At 39.4% G+C, this 20,678-nt stretch overlaps 1 long non-coding RNA gene across 2 annotated transcripts in view; it reads left to right on the plus strand.

The window, feature by feature from the left end:
- LOC105484491 (uncharacterized) overlaps positions 1–17,967 on the plus strand; it is a 41,829-nt gene extending 23,862 nt beyond the window's left edge. For both annotated transcript variants that reach the window (XR_011611422.1, XR_989009.2), the window contains 2 exons: positions 13,578–13,670; positions 14,099–17,967. This is a non-coding gene — a long non-coding RNA (uncharacterized lncRNA). The remainder of the gene's footprint in view (positions 1–13,577; positions 13,671–14,098) is intronic.
- The last annotated feature ends 2,711 nt before the right edge of the window (positions 17,968–20,678 follow it).

Here is a 20,678-nt window from a genome sequence, read left to right on the forward strand (position 1 = left end):
CGTTCATACATTCATACTTTTTGTAAGATTTGCAAAAGTAAGATATTTTACATGCAGTTGGTTAAGACTACTGTCTCTTTGTGTGCTGACTTCCTCGGTCACACTTCCTCTTGAGTAGGGTGGCATTGAAGTATCTCAAGCATTTTGGGGATCTGGCAAATGAGAAGGTGAGCTGGAGCTACATTATGTTGGGGTTTAGAGGGCTGACTTCCCCATGTCAGAATGCCTTTGGGGAATGCTTCTGCTGCCACTGAGACAGCTCACCTGGTATTGAGACCCAAGGATCTCAATGATCAGAAAGCCAGATTGCGACATGAACATGTCCTGTTAGCATTGAAGGTAAGTGGAACAAAAGAGAAGATTTGAAATGTAGAGTCAGAAGCTAATCTGTGGGAAACCCTTCTAGCCTTCACATATGTAATGTTGCAAGTAGAAATTTCAGTAATCTTGAATGCCTGTTCAAATTGCGAGTTTTCTGCCATCAGGAAGAAATTATGTAATACATACGGTTATCCAATACATACAATTATAAACGTGTCACGATTTTTTTTTCTTGATGAGAATGAGGAAGAGTAGAACTTACTAGAATCTATGTATTTGTATTGCAGTATTATAAACTATGAATATATTTGTGTGAAAAGTTAAGTATTTTGTGCACCCCTGTCATCAATAATTTAATTTTTTGGGTTTTTTGGATCAGCCAAACTAGAAGACTGAATTAGCTTCCAGTTCTCTCTCTATAAATTGAAAATGGCAATGATGTCATGGACCCAGCCTATGGTCACTTAAAAGCCAGCAGCATTCTCCTTCCACAGCCCAGTGCTCAGGTCAAGGAATCTTTGCTGAGACTGGGCCCCTGGTGCTGAGATCCTCGCCCTTAGATACAACATGCAGCCAGCCTCTCCTGCTGCTTCCCGGAAACTGCTGCTGAGCGGTGTGACATTCCCCGTGGCTCCTCTGTTCTCCATCCAGGGGAATTTCTGGAGAGAATTACCATTTCTCTCCGAAAGTTAAAAAAAAAAAAAAAGAAAGAAAGAAAGAAAAAAAAGTATTTGCCCTCTTCTCTTTCCTCTAGGACACTCTTCATAATTCTCTTCAAGGGCCTTGAGATTTTTACAAAACCAAAGAGGAGGCTTTAACTCTATTGCTGGTAAATTTTGCCTGGGAAAAATCCCCAGTCCCAGGAATGCTGCAATGGAAGATGTACTTTCTCCCATTGAGAGAAACTGGGAACCCACTCAAAATACAGAGAAGTGAAAAATATGGAAAATGCAAATTAATATGAATGGAATGAGGTAGAAGGTATTATGGGAGTAGAATATAAAATGGTGTGTGTGTGGTGAGATTTGACAGACACTGCCAAATTCTTGCTCTCTGCATTCCTTTGATTTATTTTTTATTTGTATTTATTTACTTATTTATTTATTTTTTTTAATTTTTGAGACAGTTTCCCCTCTGTCTCCCAGGCTGGAGTTCAGTGACATGATCTTGGCTCATTGCAAGCTCTGCCTCCTGAGCTCAAACGATTCTCCTGCCTCAGACTTCTTTTCTTTTCTTTTTTTTTTTGGATGGAGTCTTGCTCTGTTGTCCAGGGGTGCAATGGTACAATCTCAGCTCACTGCAACCTCTGCCTCCCAGGTTCAAGCGATTCCCCTACCTCAGCCTCTCAAGTAGCTGAGATTACAGGTGCCTGCCATCATGCCTGTCTAATTTTTGTATTTTTAGTAGAGACAGGGTTCCACCATTTTGGCCAGGCTAGTCTCAAACTCCGGATCTCAAGTGATCCACCCGTCTCGGCCTTCCAAAGTGCTGGGATTACAGATGTGAGCCACCACACCCAGCTCAGCCTCCTGATCATGCCTCAGCCTCCCAAGTAGCTGGGATTGCAAGAGCACACTGCCATGGCTGGCTAATGTTTGTATTTTCAGTAGAAACAGGGTTTTGCCATATTGGCCAGGCTGGTCTTGAACTCCTGGCCTCAAGTGATCTGCCTGCCTCAGCCTCCCAAAGTGCTGGGATTACAGGCATGAGCCACTGCAGCCAGCCTATTAATTTTTTGAGACAGGGTCTCACTTTGTCGCCTAGGCTGGAGCGCAGTGGCACGATCTGAGTTCGTTGCAACCTCTGCCTCCCAGGCTCAAGGACCCTCTCACTTCAGCCTCCAGAGTAGCTGAGACTGCAGGCATGCGCCACCACATCCAGTTAATTTTTGTATTTTTTGTAAAGATGGGGTTTGCCATGTTGCCCAGGCTGGCCTCAAACTCCTGGGCTCAAGCAGTCCACCTGCCTTGGCCCTCAAGTGCTGGGAATACAGGCACGAGCTTTCGCTCCCAACCTGTTTGTTTATTTTTTTGAAGACATGGGGTCTCACTTTGTTGCCCAGGTTGGAGGGTAGTGAATATTCACTGGTGCCATTATAGTGCACTACACTTTGAACTCCAGGTCTCAAGGGATCCTCTTAACTCAGCATTCTGAGTAGCTGGGACTACAGGCGCGTACCACTAAGTCTGGCTGCATTCCTTTTAGAGAGGCTAAGCAGATCAGATCATTCTCTTTCCAAGACCTTCTTTTTGCAAAGTCCACCACCACTGGTTAGTTTAGGCTTTGTTAGTTGCAAACAAACACAGAGATTTGTTTAATCAGGATGACTTGATGCAACTGAGGATGACCTCAGGTCATCCTGATTAAATGTGAGGGTATTTTTGAACACTTGACTAAATCTTTAGTAAATATTGAGTGGATTGAAGAGAATACTAACCGTAAAAGGGATAGATAGATAGATAGATAGATAGATAGATAGATAGATAGATAGATAGATATAGGATAGACTGATAGACTAGATAGATAGATAGATTGGCAGATTGGGCTGGGCACAGTGGCTCACGGCTATAATCTTAACACTTTGGAATGCAAGGCAGTGGATCACCTGAGGTCAGGAGTTCAAGACCAGCCTGGCCAACATGGTGAAATCCTGTCTTCACTAAAAATACAAAAATTAGCCGGGTGTGGTGACGCATGCCTGTAATCCCGGCTACTTGGGAGGCTGAGGCAGGAGAATCGCTTGAACCCAGCAGGCAGAGGTTGCAGTGAGCCGACATTGCACCACTGCATTCCAGCCTAGGCGACAGAGCCAGACTCCATCTCAAAAAAAAAAAAAAAAGATAGATAGATAGATAGATTGACAGATAAGATAGTTATCCTTCACCCAACCTTCTACCTTCAAGTTTAAAAACTAAAATTTAACCTGTGAACTCCTCCCTGTACTTCCTCTTCCTTTCCCCCTCAGAGGCAAGGACTGTCCCAAATTTTGTAAAGAACATTCCTTTACTTTCCTTTGTAGTTTTTATCCCTAAACACTATATTGTTTACTTTTGCATGTATTTGAACTTTCCACAAATGAGATCATGCAGTTGGTATTCATGTGTGACCTGCTCTTTTACCAAAATCATGTTCCTCAGATTCATGCATATATTTGTAATTCATTAATTTTCACTACTGTATGGTACTTTGTTTTATGAAATATACCACTGTTGATTTATCCATTTTACTATTGATAAACACTTAGGTTGTTTCTTGGTTTTGGCTTTTGCAAATCATGCTGCTCTGATCTTTCTTGTGCGTGTCTCCTAGTACACGTGTAAGTTTCTCTGAGGTATTAATATTTATCTAGCAGTGGAATTGCTAGGTTATAAGATACATCCTCTTCAACCTTATTAGATAATACTAATAGTTTTCTAAAATTATTGTTCCAATTTACATGCTTATTGGTTGTTTATGAGAGTTTCTTCCTGTTGCTCAATATACTTGTCAACACTTAATATTATTATATTTTTAGTTGTAGTCAAACTGGTTTCATAGCAGTGTCACATTGTAATCTTAACTTTCATCTTCCTGATTACGAAAAAAGTTAAGCATCTTTACATGTTTTTACTGAGCATTCAGGTTTCTTTTGTGAAGTTCCTATTCTAATGTTTTTCCCTTTTTTATATCAAGCTTTGTAAGGGTTGTTTACATTCTGGTTATAAATTATTTGCCATTATGTTTTACAGATTTGTTCTCCAAGTTTGTGGCTTATCTTTAATGACCAGGGTTTTAAATATATATATGTAATTAAAAATATTAACATTTTTCTTTTGAGTTTGTGATTTTAAAGTCTGGTTCAAGAAATTCTTCACTACACTGAGATTGTGAAGACATTACTTATTTATGTATTTATTTATTTTTTGAGACAAAGTCTCAGTCTGTCACCCAGGCTGGAGTGCAGTGGCATGATCTCAGCTCACTGCAGCCTCCCCCTCCTGGGTTCGAGCGATTCTCTTGTCTCAGCCTCCCGAGTAGCTGGGATTACAGGTGTTTGCCACCACTCCCGGCAAATTTTTGTATTTTAAGTAGAGACAAGTTTTCGCCATGTTAGCCAGGCTGGTTTTGAACTCCTGACCTCAAGTGATCCACCTACCTCAGCCTCCCAAAGTGATGGGATTAAAGGTGTGAGCCACCGTGCCTAGCCTATCCTCTATTATTTTCTAAAAGTTTTATAGTTTTGCCTTTTACTTTTAAATATATAATCCACCTGGAATTGATTAGGGGGGTGGGGTACAGTATAAGGTAGAGGTCCAAATTAATTATTTCCTTATGGGTAAACAATTGTCCTAATACCACATTGACTTCCCAGCACTGACAGTGCTGATATAATTCAGTTTTTCACATCTGTGTAGGTCTGTATATAGGTTCTTTATTCCATTTTATTGGCCAATTTGTCTATTCCTGAACTAACACCACACTCCTAATTACTTTGGCTTCATAGTAAGTCTTGCTGTCTCATAAGGCAGTTACCCCTGCCCTACCTCCAACTATGTTTTTCTTCAGACTGTTCTTGGCCACTTGTTCCTGTATATATATTCTTAAATTAGCTTATTAAATTCCAAAAGAAAAAAACAAAACCCTGTGTTGTCATTTTGATTGAAATTACATGGAATTTTTAGAACAATTTGGGTAGAACTTACATGCTTATAAAATTGAGACTTCTAAAATGTAAAATAGTATGTCTTTCCATTTTTATAGGCCATCTTTAATGATTTCAATAAACTTAAAAACAATTTTTGATATAATACATTTCTGTTGTTACATTTATTTGTAAGCTTTTTTTTTGGCTTAAACAATAGACATTTATTTCTCACAGTTTTGCAGGCTGGGAGTCTGAGATGAGGATGTCATGAGCTTTATTTTTCATGCCTTTTTATTTATTTATTTTTTTTGAGATGAGGTCTTGCTCTGTCACCCAGGCTGGAGTGCAATGGCATGATTTCGGCTCACTGCAACCTCCACCTCCCGAGTTTAAGCAATGCTCCTGCCTCAGCCTCTCAAATAGCTGGGATTACAGGTGCCCACCACTACACCTGGCTAATTTTTGTATTTTTTTTTTTTTTTAGTAGAGACAGAGTTTCACCATGTTGGCCAGGCTGGTCTCGAACTCCTGACCTCAGGTGATCCACCCGCCTTGGCCTCCCAAAGTGCTGGGATTACAGACGTAAGCCACCACGCCCAGCTAGTTTAGGGCTTCTAAGTAGAGTTGAAGCCACAGACCTCTCAAAGCCTAGACTCAGAAATCACACAGGTGACTTCCATTGTATTCTGTTGGTCAAAGGAAATCACTAGGAAAGCTCACTTTCAAGGGGAACAAAAATTGAGTGGACCTCTTGATGCGAGGAGAAATAAAATACTTCACATGTTTTTTCTAAACGATAACATAGCCTGTTTTCTTGACTTGCTGAAATTATTATCATGGATGAACATTGAATTTTAGCCAAATCTTTTTCTTTATTTTTTATAATAATCATGTGATTATTCTCATTTTATCTGTTGATGTGGTGAATTATATTAATCAATTTCCTAATGTTAAGGTATCTTATATTTCGGGGTAAATTCAACCTGCTGGAGTCAGTTATGAATAATTAGCTTGGTATTATATTTTTGCCACTGTGTTCATAATTGAGACTGAGCTTTTTATTTCTTGTTCTGTCTTTACTAGTTTTGATTCCAAGGGTATGTTAGCCAAACATTATAAATTATTTTCTCCTTTGCTATAATATAGAATAAGTTTTTTTTAAAACGGAGTCTCGCTCTGTCGCCTAGGCTGGAGTGCGTTGGCATGATCTTGGCTCACTGCAACCTCTGCCTCCTAGGTTCTGGCAATTCTCCTGCCCCCGCCTCCCGAGTAGCTGGGATTACAGGCACGTGCCACCGCGCCCAGCTAATTTTTGTATTTTTTAGTAGAGACAGAGTTTCACCATATTGGCCAGACTGGTCTCCAACTCCTGACCTCGTGATCCACCCGCCTTAGCCTCTCAAAGTGCTGGTATTACAGTGTGAGCCACCAAGCCCAGCCTAGAATAAGTTTTTAAATATTGGAGTGATGTGTTCCTTGAATGTTTGGCAGCAAAACTGGTGGAGGTAGTGGTGATGGTATATGTTTGCTTTAGTTTGGTTTCGTTGGAAGATTTCTAAGTATTTTTTATTTTTTAAAATAGTAGACTTAGTTTCTTATATCTTCTTGAGGAAGTTTTAAGTTATACTCTCCAAGAAAGGTTTCCATTTTACCGAAGTTTTCAAATCTCTTGACATGTTCGTTGTTCAGGGTATTCTCTCACCTTTTAGTGTCCTCAATGTCTACAACATGAACCCTTTTTCATTCCCAATATTGTTTATTGATGTTCTCTTTTCTTTTTCTTGATAAGTTACCAGAATTCTGTCCATTTTGCTCATCTTTTCAGAAAACTTTGACTTTGTCGATTTTATCTAATATCGTTTTCCCATTAGTTTATGCTTTCTTAACTGAATTATTTCTTTTTCTACTTTCTTTGGATCTGTGCTGCTTTAGCTGTGTGTTTAGCTCATTAACTTTCAAACTTTCTTCTTTTCTCTGAGTACTGCTGCAGTATTTTCATTATGATTCAATTACAAATATTTTCTCGTTTTCATTATTGTCTTTGCTTTCTGAGCTATTTCAAAATGTGTTTGTTAATTTTCAAATGGGTGAGTTTTTACTAGTTATCTCCTTGATATTTATTAGTAATTTAGTTGGACTATATGAAGAGAATCAATAAATATGTTATCTGGCATTGTGGCTATCTTTGGCTTATTTCTACCATCTTATTTTGTGCTATTTGTCATGTTTTTTCTTCCACTGTGTTTTTTTCTATCTTTTCTGGCCCTTTTTTAGACTGATTGAATATATCTTTCTCCTTCCATCTGTTCTTTCTTATAATAATTAGAAAGTTATACACTCTAATCTTAATATTTTAGTGACTAAGACATTTTAGTTTGCATCAAAGTCTAACATTTATCAATACCTTTATTTCTCTCTTAAATAACATAAGAACATTTGAACATTCTATTTCTATTTATCCCTTGACTTACATGTTATTGTAGATGGGCACTTATTGCACTTATTCTTTATTGGTTTTGAACCCCATAGGGTGTTGTTATTGTTGTATGTAGTTTAGATTTATGTTTACTCACATATTTATCACATTTTTGCTCATTTCTTCTTGCATCTCAGGCTTTCCATTTGAAATTGTTATTTTTGCTTGAAATATATTCTTTAGAATTTTCCCCATTAAATTGGCAAACTCAAATTCTGGAAAGATTTTTTTCTGGCTACACAATTTTAGGTTGAAGATTATTTTCTCTCAACCCAGTGAAGATACGATTTACCACCTTCTGACTTTCACTGTTGCTGTTTAGTCTAATTTTCATTCCTTTGAAGATAATGTGTCCCGCCCCCCATCTTTTTTTGAGCTCTCTTTCACTTTGCTGTTCTGCAGTTACACGATATGTAAATATGATTTTTTAAATTTGCATTTATCTTGCCTAAGATTTTTTAAAACCTCACACAAAGATGTGAAAGAGACCAAAATTGAAGAGGTAGTAGGGGGTCAGATTATAAAGGGTTTTGGAAGTCAGGATTTTATTCTGTAGAGCTGTGATCTTCAAGCTTTGTAGCTTATGCACATTATATAAGAATTTTGAAAAATGTGTTCTTTTGCACATATTTAAGTTGACATACAGTTTTCATCATAAGGTTAAGTAAGTTTATTTCTTGCTAATAAAAGAGAACACATATTAAATATTTTATAAACTAGAATCAGGTGACAATTTACCAAAATTAGAATACTTTTATGATATGACTTGACTATATCATATTTGATATATATTTGGACATAGTTATATGCTATTTGAAGTATACTGATGCACTTATCAAACAAATCATGCCAATTTTAAAATAAATCACATACAATTTTTACTAGTTTTATGAAATGTTTTTAAAATTTTATACTTTAAAATATTATAGTTTCATTTAAAAGAATAAGAATTATTTGCCTGTACTGCTTCAAATGTTCTGAATTTCAACTATCCCCACATGAAACCAACACTATTTCTAACTTGAAACTTCACTCTTAACAGAAATATAGGTAAAACATTAAAAGGTAGGAAGACCCACGGATTTAAGGTGCTTTGATTAATCATTAAGAAGGCTTCCCTGGAACCAATTGTCATTCCAGGTGGGGCCCTTTCAGGCTGCAATCTTGTCACAAAAGAAGTCTGAACAAATTCTACAAAGTCGCAAAGATTTTAGCTGCTGCCTGTGATACTTTTTCTCCCTGTCGCCCTCCCCTCCACCACCCCTCACTTTTATATATGCAAGCAATCCTGGATGTGCCACATTTACTTTTTGGAAAGGGAGTTATGCAAGACACAAGAATTTTTGCCCACAAACAGCTGCTTCAAATGGAAAGGGAGTGAGACCTTTTTGGTGCAAAAATGATTAGTTATGGAGAGGTCCCAGTCTTAATTCTATTTGGAGGTGGGTCCAAATGACCTAATGAGCAGATCCTTCTCTGCTCTTTATTGTAATATTAAACAAGAAACTGACACAAGTTGGGTCATAGAGTTTTTTTTCCACAGGCACATGTAAGCATTCCATGTTGTATTATTGCAATATTGTGAAATTCGTCTTTTTGAGAAAAGTACACACAGATCTTGGCGTATTTTACTTGAAAACAATAATTGTTACTATTAGTTATTTCCACTTTTTTTTTTTTCCAAAAAGAGAATATGGGAAGAGTGGTGCTGTGGTAACTACAGATCTATAGAGAAGAATTTGACCAAGGGTATCCTAAAACAAGGTTTAACACATGTTTTATGGTTAAGCATTAACTACCAACAGTTATAGGTTGTATATTTGATATTATATATACTAACTATTAAGCAATTGGAAGAAGTAAAACAATAGTGATTAAGAGTGTAAGCACAAAATCAAGCTAATAAGGGATAAAACTGAGATTTTTATTTTTATTATTTTATTTTATTTTTCTGAGGCAGAGTCTCGCTGTGTTGCCCAGACTGGAGTGCAGTGGCACAATCTTAGCTCACTGCAACCTCTGCCTCCTGGATTCAAGTGATTCTTCTGCCTCAGCCTCTCAGGTAGCTAGGATTTCAGGAGTGCACCACCACGCCAAGCTAATTTTTGTATTGTTAGTAGAGATGGGGTTTCACCATGTTGGCCAGGCTGGTCTCAAATTCCTGACCTCAAGTGATCCACCCACCTCGGCCTCCCAAAGTGCTGGGGTTACAAGCGTGAGCCACCATGCCCGGCCAAAACTGAAATTTGAACCCAGACTGCCTGGGTTCAAATCTCAGTTTTATCCCTTATTAGCTCTGTGAACTTGGGTAATTTTCATAACCACTCTGAGCCTTAGTTTCCTCATCAGTGTAGAGGACTAAAATGTTATCTACCTCAGATGATTGTTTTAAGGATTACAGCAATGCCTGTTTCTTCACCTGTAAAATGGTTTCTTTCTCTTAAGATTGTGGTGAGGATTAAAAGAGTTATATGTGTACAATGCTTAGCATGAAGGCCTGGCTCATGGTATAACTTCAATAAGTTTACTTTGTTAACAGGTAGGGAAATAAGTCTGACTTAACAATATAAAATTAAATGTTTATTTTACTCTTGCATAGCATATCACAACCGAGAATTTGGAGATTTTAGCACACTCTGTTGATAGTGAATATGCTGAAAGAGAAACAGACAAGGCATTAACTTTGAAGAGAAAATTCCCTTGACATTTTTGCATTTCATTGCACAAAATACCAATTAAATGTGGTGGGAAATTATAGCAAAGACTTACAAAGACTTCAATGATTTTCAAATTTTTAAATAAAGCATATCTTGATTTTAGTTCTTTGTTCAACTCTATTATGGAAATGTAATGGCAATGCAGTTTCTCCCTTCTATCTTACATTAGTTCTCTGGTTTAGCTCTAGCTTGTTGAGTGGAAACATGATATGGCAAGACCATAAATTACCTATTAAAATCCAATTTTTTTAAATCATGTAATTATGATTCAGGGTTACTTGTTCTAGATTCTAAATGGCATTAAATTGGGTTTATATAGTATTAAAACATCCAGATTTTTAAAAAAGAGTCAGTCGACTAATTACCTATATTTTTGTAAGACACCAAAATAAATATTTTGAAACTTCTTTCTGATTGAATGAATTTTTCACTTTTTATTTAGACATTTGTCATAGCCAGTAAGGCATACACTAAGTACACAAAGTGTTTATCCTAAAGCTGGTTCTGGCTTTTTGAGTTATCCAATGTAAGCTATTATTTGTCTCTTTAATTTCCCTAATTTTCCAGCTAGAGATAACATTGAACATTATAGTAGACAGCTATAGTTTTGATTGACCAAAGCCTTCCAACTTTATTAGAGCATGGCGGGGTTATCAGTCACAGTACTCTGCCACCTACTCCCCACATCATGGTGACAAGTAAATAAACTAGACCTGGCTAATCAAAGAAATCCGGCTCCTCAGGTCAAGTGATTGGCTCAGGGGTGGACACACAACCCCAAATGAGCCAGTCAAAGTCCTCCACTGGTACTTTTCAACTGGAGTTGGGGTGGAAGCCTGTCCTCATTTTGAGATTTATGGGCTGGAAGGATGTGTTTCTGGGGTGCTATCTTCTCATCTGTAGAAATAGATGAGATCTACACACCAACAGAAGATCTGAAAGATGGAAAGAGGGGGCTTAATTATATTGCTTGGGTCCCTAGATTTAGTTCATGTCTGACATTGTGTCCTTACATCCCAATACACGTGTGTGTTTTACAGATAATTTGAACTGGTTCATGGCACTTGCAACTGAAGGAGTTGTAATAAGTACAGACATCTTTCTAATTTGTTCACAGATGTAACCATTAACTGTGAAAGTCAATACATTTACAATGAAGTATGTTAAAAACATTGTCCAAGTGTGACTTGAACCCAGGCAGGATAACACAGCAGTTAAGAGCCCAGGCTCTGGAGTGAAATTGTCTGCTTGCCTGCCTACCAAAAAACACCTGGGTCTGAGAAGCTGTTGTCTCTCTAGAGAGGATACATGCTCTCTGGTTGCCACAGAGAGAGCCTCAGCACACCAAGGCACCCGGTCTGATTTCCATTTACTGTTGGCACTGACACTGCTGCCTGTATTATAGGTCTCTTATGAGAAATGTCAACCTTTTCTTGTATCTATTTCAAAACTGGGAAGAGAAAGGTAGAATGGGAGAATCAAGAAACATAGGAGATAACTTTTTTTCTGTGAATAGGAAGAACATTCCTATAGGTTGTGCCTGTGAGGAAAGAATCCAATCTAAACCACCAATGGTAAAGCCACCATTTATTCGTTTTCATCACCTAATTGAGCACTGCAAAGCATTCTCATTTTTTTTTTTTTCCCCTGAGACGGAGTCTCGCTCTTGTTGCCCAGGCTGGAGTGCAGTGGTGCCATCTCAGCTCATTGCAACCTCCACCTTCCCAGGTTCAAGTGATTCTCCTGCCTCAGCCTCCCAAGTAGCTGAGATTACAGGCGCCTGCCACCATGCCCAGCTAATTATTTTATGTTTTTAGTAGAGATGGGGTTTCACCATGTTGGCCAGGCTGGTCTCAAACTCCTGACCTCGTGATCCGCCCGCCTCGGCCTCCCAAAGTGCTAGGATTACAGGCGTGAGCCACTGCGCCTGGCCACATTCTCATTTTTCACTCTGGCCTTGTGCCTGCCTGTCCCAGAATATCTTCTCTGACACTACTTAAATGTTTTTCACTTCTCTGTTATGCTGCTTAAGATGTAGAGACTCAGTTGGGTTAAGCATTTCATTTTAAAGAAGAAAATAGGCTTCTTTAAAATGAACATCAGATCACCGGCTCCAGTATCAGACTGCATGGATTCAAATACCACCTCTACCACTGACTATAGCGTTATGACCTTGGGCAAGTCACTTAACCTCTCTGTGCCTCAGTTTCCTCATTTGTGGTATGTAGATAATAACACCTCTCTCACAGGGTTGTTGAGAATCTAGAGAGTTGATACATGCTTAAAATAGTGCCAGGCACACAGGAAGTACTATGTAAGTGTCAGCTCTTATTAAGCTTAGGTATTTACAGATCATTTAAATCAGATTTCCTTCTTCCTAATCTAGCTGAGGACAGCTTCACTGAAGGAGTGGAAGTTGGATGGGAGGATAAGGTGGGGGTAGGGTGAAGACCAGCGGGGTTATAGATGGAAGATGGGGGTGGAAGAGCAGTAGAATGGTGGGGTGGAAATGGAGAGGAGAGAGCAAGTTAGTAACTTTGTAGAGTGAAACAGGTGTGGGTTGGAGCCTTTGGGTCCCTAAAGGACATTAAGAAGATGGAAGACAGGAAAAGGAATGGAAGTAGGAAGGTGCCCAGGTAAACAGCACATATTTCAAAGTTTTGTCTAGTGTTGACTTGCATCCAGAAAGGGAAAAAGAAATTCTTTTTCATCCCTCTTACCCTTGGAATGATATCATAATTTAACTACCTTTATGAATGAAGTAGATTGCTGTGGACAAAACTGAGATCCCAGCCGTCATTTATGATGTTGTTCCAACAGGAAAATAGTTTCTGAGTTCCAAATAACAAGCTTCCATGGTCTTTTGGAACAAGATCCATTTGTAAGTTGGGGCCTGCCTGTCTGCTGAGCGGGGAGGTTGCAGCTGGGCAGGTCAGACGGAGAGCCAGCATTTCACAATTGAATAAACTGGAGCTTGCTGTGGTTGACTTGTCTGTACTAGTGACACAACTCCAGCTACAGCCCAGGTCCCCAGGTCTCTACAACCCTAATTTACTAGCTTTACCTTCATAACTAATGATGTTCAATGAAATAAGAATAGCGATGTGCATTTAATGGGCTAAAGAGCATAATATGCCACTGAAATGCTTACTTTTAAAAAGATAACAATCTGAATTTATGAACAGCATTGGCCAACTAGAAATTGGTAATTGCAAGCTGTCTTGTCTTCATGAGCTGCATGGTGGCGGTGAAGCAGAGGCTGAATGACATTTTGTCATTCTTTATAAAGGAATCCAAATATCAAGTAGGAGGAGGTGGAAGAAGGGAGGAAAATGGGGAGATCTTCAAGTCTCCTCCAAATGCAAGATTATTTTGTTTGACACTGCTTAATCTTAAAATCGATCATACTGTCAATAACTTGTTGTCTTTTTCCTTTTAGGTATTGCAACAACCCAAATCATAATTCCTCATTGACAGAGATGGATTTGTACAATCTGCCCTGAATTGTTCAGAGTATTAAGGATCTGGCCAGGTGTGGTGGCTCATGCCTGTAATCCCAACTCTTTGGGAGGCAGAGGCAGGTGGATCACCTGAGGTCAGGAGTTTGAGACCAGCCTGACCAACATGGTGAAACCCCATCTCTACTAAAAATACAAAAATTAGCCGGGTCGTGGTGGCACGTGCCTGTAATCCCAGCTAACCAGGGAGGCTGAGGCAGGAGAATCGCTTGAACCCGGGCGGCGGAGGTTGCAGTGAGCCCAGATCACACCACTGCACTCCAGCCTGGGGTGACAGAGTGAGACTCTGTCTCAAAAAAAAAAAAAAAATTATTAAGGACTTATGAGACACAGTTATAGACAACTTTGCATTAGGAGAGTGATAGGAAAATTTTAATTTATTATTCTTTACTTGCAAGAAACATCCCAAATCAATGATGTCATTGTTCTCTCTATTTGACAGCTGTGGGGCTAACCAAGGAAGGTGAAATGACCAGCTGCCTTGCAGAAAATTCTCTGGAGTAACTGGGATCTAAAGCAATAATATGCAAATCCATAAAGACACTATATCCTTTCACTGATTAATGGGGTACAAGAATCTGTGAGATTTATAATCCAAGCAGTTTTAACAACAACACAACAAAAAAGCTACAGTAACAGGAGGCTCAGTGAGTGGGCAGATCTTTAAGAACAGCTCTATGTTGATCATTCTTGTGCAGCAATACCTGTATGAATTGCTAAGAGAATAATAACAACTACTGTTAATTCAGCACCTACTGTATGCCAGAGGCTGTGCTAGTTACTTTCCCTACATCATCTCTGAACCTCACAGTAACATTCTCATGAAGATTTTATTGTCCTTGTTTGTCTGATGAAGAACTGAGGTGAAGACAATTTCAATGATTTGCCCAAGTCTCCACAGCTGGGGCTGGGCGCGGTGGCTCACGCCTGTAATCCCAGCAATTTGGGAGGCCAAGGTGGGCGGATCACATGAGGTCAGGAGTTCGAGACCAGCCTGGTCAACATGGTGAAACCCCATCTCTACTAAAAATACAAAAATCAGCCAGCTGTGGTGGTGCATGCCTATAATCCCAGCTACTTGGGAGGCTGAGACAGGAGCGTCGCTTGAACCCAGGAGGCAGAGATTGCAGTGAGCCGAGATCGTACCACTGCACTTCAGTCTGGGAAACAGAGCAGATTCCAACTAAAAAAAGAAAAAAGAAAAAAGGTTCCACAGCTGGTAAGTAGCAGAGCTGAGACCCACCCTCAGGTAAATCTGTTGTTGCTGTTGTATGTGAGGCAGGAGCAGCAAGGGGCCTTGGGACTGACATTCTGAGACATACACAAGTGTCAGAAATGACCAACCTGCCAAGAAGTTGTGGTGTTATGGATAACTTGGTGGTAATGCAAGCTTTTCCATGAAAAACAGAATCACATTATGGTAGTAAGGCAGCTATTTTAGCAGTATAAATAATAAAAGGAGCAAAGAGAGAAACAAAAGCAGCAGAAAAATCTCTTCTGTCTGACTACAGCACAAACCACCATTTACCAAAACGCATGGCTTTAATAAACTTTTTAGATTAAACCAATTGTTCCTGAAGCCACTGTAATGTTTTCTGTCTACAGGGCAATAAAGCAGATTTATATTAATGTTTTTTTGTTTAGGAGGCAGTAGAGTGGTTAAGACAAGGGGCCCTAGAGCAAGATTGCCTGAGATCAAATCCTGGTGCTGCCACTTTCTGTTTGTGTGACCTTGAGTTAGTTACTTATGTCTAGTACTGTAGCGTTGCCATGAGGGTTGAATGATTAAATCCATATGAATTGTTTAAAAACCACCTGGCACCTGGAAAGCACTGGATAAATATTAGTTAAAACTGTATGCAGAATCGTGTATGAATGGTGTGAGGAAATTGAAGATATGGTTCCTTACTTTCAAAAATACTTAGAAACTAACTGGGAAGAGAAAGCATCTGCTTATAATATGTCTTTAAAACAGGTACAGCAGGCCGGGCACGGTGGCTCATGCCTGTAATCCCAGCACTTTGAGAAGATTAGGCGGGTGGATCACTGAGGTCAGGAGTTCAAGACCAGCATGGCCAATATGGCAAAACATCGACTCTACTAAAAATACAAAAATTAGCTGGGAGTGGTGGTGTGCACCTGTAATTCCAGCTACTCAGGAGGCTGAGGCAGGAAAATAGCTTGCACCTGGGAGGTGGAGGTTGCAGTGAGCCGAGATCACATCACTGCACTCCAGCCTGGGTGACAGAGTGAGACTCTGTCAAAAAAAAAAAAAAAAAAAAAAGAAAGAAAGAAAGAGAAAAAAAGAAACATGTATAACATTAAAAACAGCTTCTTTAATCAAGGTATACACTGTTATATCCCTAATAAAAATCAAGAATAAGAATTAAGGAAACAAGGGATAAAAGAGAATGTTTTCTGGAGAAAGTGAGCCATGACCTGGATTTTGAAGGAATCGTGGTTTATGATTGTGGAAATTTTAATTTGAGGACTTTGGTAAAGTGACTTGTGCATGATCAGTATTGTTCACCTTGATTTGTTATGTATGAAAACCTTTTAGTGAAAATTTTCTCTGTGCAAGACATTGGGATGGTGGTAATAAAGGACTACAAATTCGAAGGCACCTTTATCCTCAAGGAACTTATAGTCTATTATAAGAAGTTATACATTAATGAAATACAAGACAGAGAGTGCCCTGGAAGGGCAGTGCCAACTGGCAACACAATGATAAGCACACTTAAAAAATGGGTTAGTCTTTCGTGCACAAAGGAGCCCAGATGCCAAATGTAACAATGAACATGAGGAACATGAGGGGAATCTAGTCCTTTAGGAAGGGCCTCATGGGGTACAATAGCTACTGGGATTAGTTCTACCTTGGCTTTGCAGGATGAGAAATTTAATCAGGCTGCTCAGAGGCTGATGAGACTCTCATTAAATGAGCAAGAAATGAATCAGAATAAGAATTTATTAGATTACATAGCTAAACAACAGAACTGATCATCCATAAAACCCCTGACTCTCCTCTCTCCATCTCCACCCCTCACCATTCCTGGTAGAGAGATTCATTTTAGGAATAGATTGTATATCAAGACATTGTTTGGTATGAGTCAGAAAGATTGACATTTTCCACTCTAAGAATATTTGTATTAACTATATGATCACTTTTGTGTCCAGACAATTATTTTTCCAGACTCCTCTTTTTATAATTTTTTCTATTATAACACATTCTTTTTTTCCATGTGAAGAGAGATTTTTAGCATGCTGCAGTTTCCAAGTTTACACTTTTAGTTTCTTCCTGATGACATTCAGGGAGGAAACTTACTTTCTTATGGGTATGTTCTAAATTCCACTATAGCATGGGTTATGTTGGAAGTTTTTCTGTAGAAAACAAATACTAACCTAGTAGTTTAATTATTTCTTTTCCTGAGGATTTCATATTCTTCCTGATTTTTGTCTCCACCTCTTGTCCTAGATCTTGAATACTATTTTTAGACTTAAACTTCTGTTTGCTGGTTATATAACAAATTTTATACAGTTAATTGAGTAGGATTCATATCTCATTTGAAACCTAACTCATTTGTAGCTTAAGCATCCATTTGGCTGTCGCTAGGGGGTTGTATGAAACCTGAGAAAATCATACTGGTGCCCTGCATAATGGGAAATAGATGTATTCAGGTAATATCAAATTGAAATAAATATCCAAGGAAAAGAAGTCAGAAAAGAGCACATGTTTGTAAGAAGGATGGGATGGAGTTTTGTCCTTCCTGAAGGGGGATAGATGTTGAAAGATGATTAATTGATCTGATATGATGAAGTGGCTGTCTCTCTAAGATATTGCAGAGATGTGGCAGGAGAGTGAGATTTTACAATGCGAGTTTGGAGTCTGACATGGGTTTATCATGTGAACAACTCAGGAGAGAATGGGGTGGGTTAAGTGCTACCCAGGTAAGTTTGTTTGAATTCCCTTTCCAGACAAGGTGGGCCCGCTTCATTTTCCAGGAGCCTGACCTGGACATGGGTAGGACAAGGGTAGGACAAGGCTAGCCAGGGGTTGGGGAAGCAGAGAATTGGAAGGTGTCTGAAAGATAGTGTTGAGGGACAAATCTGGAACTAGGCAAACACAGCCCAGCCTGCACATTGATGTATTGATACAGGTCAGCAATTTGGAAACAAAGGAAAGAAAATGGAGACAACTAAGACCCTGCAGGTCTTACAACTTCAAGTTAACACCAAACACTCAAATTAACTTCATTGATTTCAGGAAGTTCTCTGAAATTGATATTATGACACATAACCATAATACTACTTATAATACCTGATATTTTTTAACTTTTTTTTTTTTTTTTTTTGAGACAGAGTCTGGCTTTGTCGCTCAGGCTGCAGTACAATGGTGTGATCTCAGCTCACTGCAACCTCCACCTCCCAGGCTCAAAAAATTCTTCTGCCTCAGCCTCCCAGGTAGCTGGGATTACAGGTGGCTGCCACCATGCCCGGCTAATTTTTGTATTTTTAGTAAAGATGGGGTTTCATCATGTTGACCTGGCTGGTCTTGAACTCCTGACCTCAAGTGATCTGCCTGCCTCAGCCTCCCAAAGTGCCCAGCCTTAAAACACTTTTCAAAGTTATCTTTGCTTTTGTAATATAATTTAATCCTCAGACTAAAGTTATAAAGAAGGTAAGGCAAATATTCTCATCCTAATTTTAAAGTAAAAGAAACTGGATATAGAAAGCAAGGTTGAGTTGTTTACTGTGGTTTACTGGGAGAACGATGACTAACTTCCACATCACCATGCTCCCATTATTATATTATTTCTACTGGGATAAATATTGAGAAGTATTAATAAATAAAAGACCAGTCTTTAATAAGGAGGCTGGAAAATAGTCTACATCTTAGCCCTTGGGGAAGTCAAGGCAGGAGGATTGCTTGAGCCCAGGAGTTCAAGATCAGCCTGGGCAACACAGTGGCATCCTTCTGTACAAAAATTTTTTTAATTAGCTGGGTGTGGTGGTGCGTGTCTGTAGCCCCAGCTACTCAGGAGACTGAGGTGGGAGGATCACCTGAGCCCAGCAAGTCAAGACCGCAGTGAGCCATGATCATGCCACTGCACAAGCCTGAGCAACAGAGCAAGACCCCATTTGAAAGAAAGAGAAAAAGAAAGAAAGAAAGAGAAAGAAGGGGAGGGAGGGAGAGAAGGAAGGGAGAAAGGGAGGGAGGGAAGGAAAGAAGGAGGAAAAAGAAAGAGAAAGAAAAGAAAGAAAAAGAAAAGAGAAAGAAGAAAGAAATAGAAAGAAGAGAAAGAAAAAGGACTCTATCATAATTAGCTGGGTGTGGTGGTGCGCGTCTGTAGCCCCAGCTACTCAGGAGACTGAGGTGGGAGGATCACCTGAGCCCAGCAGGTCAAGGCCACAGTGAGCCATGATCATGCCACTGCACTGCAGCCTGAGCAACACAGCAAGACCCCATTTGAAAGAAGGAAGGAAGGAAGGAAGGAAGGAAGGAAGGAAAGAAGGAAAGAAGAGGAGAGAGGGAAGGAGGGAGGGAGAGAGAGAAGGAAGGGAGGAAGGAAGGGAGGGAGGAAGGGAGAAAGGGAGGGAGGGAAGGAAAGAAGGAGAAAAAAGAGAAAGAGAAAAGAGAAAGAAAAAGAAAGAAGAAAGAAAGGAAAGAAAGAAAAAGAAAGAAAGAGAAAGAAAAAGAAGGACTCTGTATCATAATTAGCTGGGTGTGGTGGTACGCATCTGTAGCCGCAGCTACTCAGGAGACTGAGGTGGGAGGATCACCTGAGTCCAGCAGGTCAAGGCTGCAGTGAGCCATGATCATGCTACTCCACTGCAGCCTGAGCAACAGAAGGAAGGAAGGAAGGGAGGAAGGTAGGAAGGGAGGAGGGAAGGAGGGAGGGAATGGTTTGGCACAAGGAATAGAAAACTACTCGCACCAGCTGAAGAAACAGACATAGCAGACAAGCACCAGGATATACAAGCAAAAAAAGGCCAATGGGTCTGGAATTGGAAAGACAGGAATCATCTCTCATGTGGTTTCTGTCCCTCATCAGCCTTGTACTTCTCTCTGGAGACTGGCTTTCTTTCTCTGCTTACTTGTGTCTTTTCTGCCATTAATTGAGCACTACATAACCTTGTGGTTTGGCTTCCAAGGCTAACTGACTGTTTCTCAGTGACCCTTTTCCAAATTTCCGGAAGAGGCAGGAAGATTGAGCTTGGCCTAGGTCCTCCATCACCTTTGCAGGTCAAGGGAGGGATGTGTACAGGTTCACAGTCACTCAGGACCACCATTTTACTAGAGGCTATAGGTCATGGCAGAAGTGTAGGACAAGAGGTACATGCACAATGACTATGATAAAATAGGATCACCAGTTATCAGTATTGTCATATAATTAAAACCAAAAAGAGGACAGTATACCTTAATTGATTATAATAAGATGCCATGTTCAATTCAAGGGTATTGGTTATTATAGTTCAGGCTCTAATTTTGGGCGCTTTAACCAAAAGATCCTAAAGGATTTAGGAATAAATCAGATGAGAGTTATAAACCTTATTTTGATTAGAGATGAATACATTTTAATGAAGATAAATGGAAGCATTAACCCTATAGATTAAAAATAGTTTTAAAAAATAGATACAAAATTAAAAAGATACAAAAGGGCAAACATTGAAAACTTAGTCTCCCTCTTACCCATGCCCCAGCCCTCAGTTCCCCTTGTCGGAGGTAATCATCATTGTCAACTCAGGTGTATTCTTCTAGAAATGTGCTCTCTTATTTAAGCACAAAGTTCCATATCTTGCTTTTTCCAGTATGCCTTAGAAATCATTCCATGCAGGTCATCTAGAGCAACCTCATTTTTAAAATGGCTGCACAGCATTCCAGTGTATGGGTGTAATGTAATTTTTTGAACAGTCTCCTATTGATGACATTAAGTATATTTAGTCTTTTACTGTCTTTGCATATACCTCTTTTTAAACACAAATGAGGATAAAATTCCTAGAAATGGAATTTGTAACTTTTTTTG

This window comes from Macaca nemestrina, chromosome 1 (genome assembly GCF_043159975.1).
Source record: "Macaca nemestrina isolate mMacNem1 chromosome 1, mMacNem.hap1, whole genome shotgun sequence".
Classification (NCBI taxonomy): domain Eukaryota; kingdom Metazoa; phylum Chordata; class Mammalia; order Primates; family Cercopithecidae; genus Macaca; species Macaca nemestrina.